The 3,582-nt window shown below is 44.6% G+C and overlaps 1 pseudogene; it reads left to right on the forward strand.

Annotated features, from left to right (window-relative positions):
• Positions 1–615: 615 nt before the first annotated feature.
• On the forward strand, positions 616–1,683 carry LOC109276528 (ferritin light chain-like; annotated as a pseudogene).
• Positions 1,684–3,582: the final 1,899 nt, after the last annotated feature.

A 3,582-nucleotide genomic window follows, 5' to 3' on the forward strand; every position in this document is an offset into this window, starting at 1 on the left:
GCAAAATATGTTATACATACAATAATTCTAATGGCTGACATTAACCTATTCTCCTCTTACTGATAAAATCATCTAAGAAATTTTTCTTTTTAAATAGTTTTTAAATGACCATATAATACGGAAAGCTTAGGTCTGAGAAGCATTCCCCACATACCGAAAGTTTCTGATCATGTCATTTCTGCATATAACAAATAAACTTTTTTTTTTTTTTTAAGTAGGCTCTTTGGTGGTGCTTTAATTCATGACCCAGAGATCAAGACCTTAGTTGAGATCAGGATTCTGACGCTTAACCGACTGAGCTTCCCAGGCGCCCCACAAGTAAACTCCTAATACAAGACATTCTACTAAGTTGCCATCTCTAACCACAGAGGTGAATTCCATCTCCAGGAATTTTGGGTAGAATTGCAAACTAATGAGGACTGAAATCAGCAGTCCCAGGATTTCTATACCATCTTCATTGACTCAGTAAATTTATAACAGAACCTCAGTAACCTTAACTATTAAACATACTTTTGAACTCAACTACCCAGAGAGTATTTTCCATCTGCAGTATCAGCTAGGACTCCTGGTGGAAGCTGACCTTTTACCACTACGACTATTTAAAAAAAAAAAAAAAAAAAACCTTCTTAAAACGTAACTTTAATCCGGGAGCTCCTGGCGTGCACCTGGCGGTCCGGCGGATCTGTCTACAGTGTTTAGCCAGAACAGACCCAGGGACGCCCCTTCTATCAGCCTCCGGCCACCCTCTAACCTCTTTCCGGTAGCAACCTTCTGAGCCATCTCCTCCGCCACCCTCTGCCTCCGGGACCAGCCAACACCCTATTTGGAGCTTAGCTCCTCATAACCGATCAACGATGAACTCCCAGATTCGTCAGAATTATTCCACCGCGGTGGAGGGCCGCCGTCAACCACCTGGTCAACATGCCTCTGCAGGCCTCCTACACCTACCTCTCTCTCGGCTTCTGTTTCAACCAGGACGGCGTTGAGCCGGAGGGCATGAGCCACTTCTTACGCCGGTTGGCTGAGAAGCGCAAGCGTGCTGTGCTGAGCGTCTCTTGAAAAGGCAAAACCAGCGCGGCGGCGACGCCCTCCTCCAGGACGTGCAGAAGCCACGGGAAGATGAGTGGGTACAACCCCGGACGCCATGGAAGCCACGCTGGTTCTGGAGAAGAACCTGAACCACGCCCGTTTGGGTCTGCATACTCCGGGTTCTGCCCGCGCAGACCCCGATCTCTGTGACTTCCTGGAGTTCCACTTCCTGACTTCCTGGGTGAACAAGGGAAACTCACCGAGAAGATGGCGACCTCCTGGCTCACCTCGGCGGGCTGGCCGCCTCCAGGCTGGGCTGCACGAGTATCTCTTGGAAAAGCTCACCCGCAAGCACAACTAGGAGCCTCTGGAGCCCAGCAACCTTGGTGGGGGTCCACTGGCATCCCCCTTTTGCACGGCTTGTGCCTGAGCTTCTCCCTGCAGCCACTAGGCAGCTTTTTAACCACCTTGGAGCCCTCTCCCAAGCCGTAGACCGAATGGAAACAATAAAGGGTTTTGTAGCGAATATATTCATACTAATATATTTACATACATATAAAATTAACCCATCGTATAGAAATATTGATAATGTTCTGTGTTGGTAAAGAAATAAGCACTATTCTACACTGTTCACTGGGAGTAAATTTATGCAAATTTTTGGAAGGCAGTCTGGCAATGTAGATCAGGTAGTTAACCGATACGTGAAACCATCATACCCTTTGACCCAATAATCCCTCTTCTAGGAATTGATCTAAGGTAATTACGAACAAAAAGAAGAATACGTAAGATGTTCGTTGTTCTATTGTTTATAATAAAAAAATAGAACCTACTTAAATTCTCATCAATGGGGAATTTGTTCAAATACCATGGAATGTTAGGTAGCTATGAAAACAAGCAACACTAATCATATTAAAACACCCCACGATATATTTTGACTGAAAAGTATTAGGTTAAATACCAGAATATTGTGTATAGTATATTATATGTAAATGTAAGTGCCTTATATGTTTATGTATGCATGAAAAGCTATATACCAAACTGTTAATGATTATCTCTAGGAAGAAAGGGTTTTTTGGTGGATTGAGGGGACGGTTACTTTTGATTTTTCTTCTTATACTACATTATTTGATTTATAAAGAATACGTATTACTTTCATTTTTTTCAATAAAAAATAGCTTTTTAACTATTTTCACTTTCTGTCTTCAAAAACACCTTTTCAACTCTTTTCACTTTGTCCGCCCTACCACCTCTACGTGATAAAACCCCATCAAAATCCCACATGTGCAGAAACCAAAATACTGATTGAGTAAAATGTGTTATTATAAAGTTAATGAAAGTTTAAGGGAGCCGGCCCAGCTAGGTGCCAGTAGTCCTGGGTCAGGTGCTGGGTCCAAATATGGTTTGGATGAGGTCTGGTTTGCCTACCAGTTGCAATGTCTACTCTGGTTTAAACATCAATAGGGGCAGCTCTGGGCTCATAGCTGGCCGAGATTTCAAAGGCAGTGCCCACAATCCAGTTATCTCCTTGTTAATTGGTACCCATTTCACAGCCATGGAAATAAGTCTAAGAGAGTACCGAGATGTGGCAACACACTCTTTGCCTCCCTGCTTCCAAAGATGGCGTCGCAAGCTACTCTCCTAGCCAGGCCTCTATCCAAACCCACTGCCACCCTCTTACCTCCAGTATAAGAAACTTAGCCTGCTTCTGTTTGAGAATGGGGCTAAGAACAAGAGCCAATGCCAGCCACTCTATCTGACTTTACTTATTGCAGGTGCCTTGTTGCAGGCTTTAGCACACATACTGTTAAATCATCAGTCTCTAACCAGATTGCTTTCATGCATTTTTTCCAGGCTTTCTCTACACCCTTCCCTTCCATATCCTCCCAAGGAGACTTTTTTTTCTCCCACTGGCCCTTCAAGAGGCAGTTTAAATGCAGTCCCCTTTATGTGAAGCCATAGAAATTTGCATCCTCAACCCAGAAAATGCTTCACTTTCTTCTGTGATCTTACCCGCTACTTTGTACTTCTATTGATGCACTGTGAACACACTCTCTTGCCCCTGTAATTTATTGTGTACATTTCTGCCTTCCCAAAAGGTAGTAAGAGCCTTCGGTAACTCTCTCACCATCATCCTCATGCCTTTTACTTACCCTTTTCTGCCTGCATTATACTTACCCAGCAAAATGTCAACACTGGGTAAGCCAACCACCTGCCTTTTGCACTCCCACACGGAGACCTCAGAAGAATGTAAGTAACAATGCAAAGTGCTGTCACTACTCGCTCCATGTCTCCAACAGTCCCTGGACTCTGAGTACCGCCCAGGGCTGCCCCTCCCCCACTCTTACATATAGCAGTTGCTCAACTTCTTCCCACCCTACTCAAGCTGTCTGTGCCCACCAGATTCCTCCACACCCTCAGCAGGTAATTTGGATTACTATTTTAGAGAGAGACCACTCACGAGGAACTGTCACAGTCTCTTCTCCACTTGCATCTGTCCCCCATCTATGCCTATGTATCCACACGACAGTGGATGCTCTTGGTGCCCCACTCAGA

The sequence above is a fragment of the Panthera pardus genome, unplaced genomic scaffold, assembly GCF_024362965.1.
Source record: "Panthera pardus isolate Hobbes unplaced genomic scaffold, ASM2436296v1 HiC_scaffold_15, whole genome shotgun sequence".
NCBI classification, from domain to species: domain Eukaryota; kingdom Metazoa; phylum Chordata; class Mammalia; order Carnivora; family Felidae; genus Panthera; species Panthera pardus.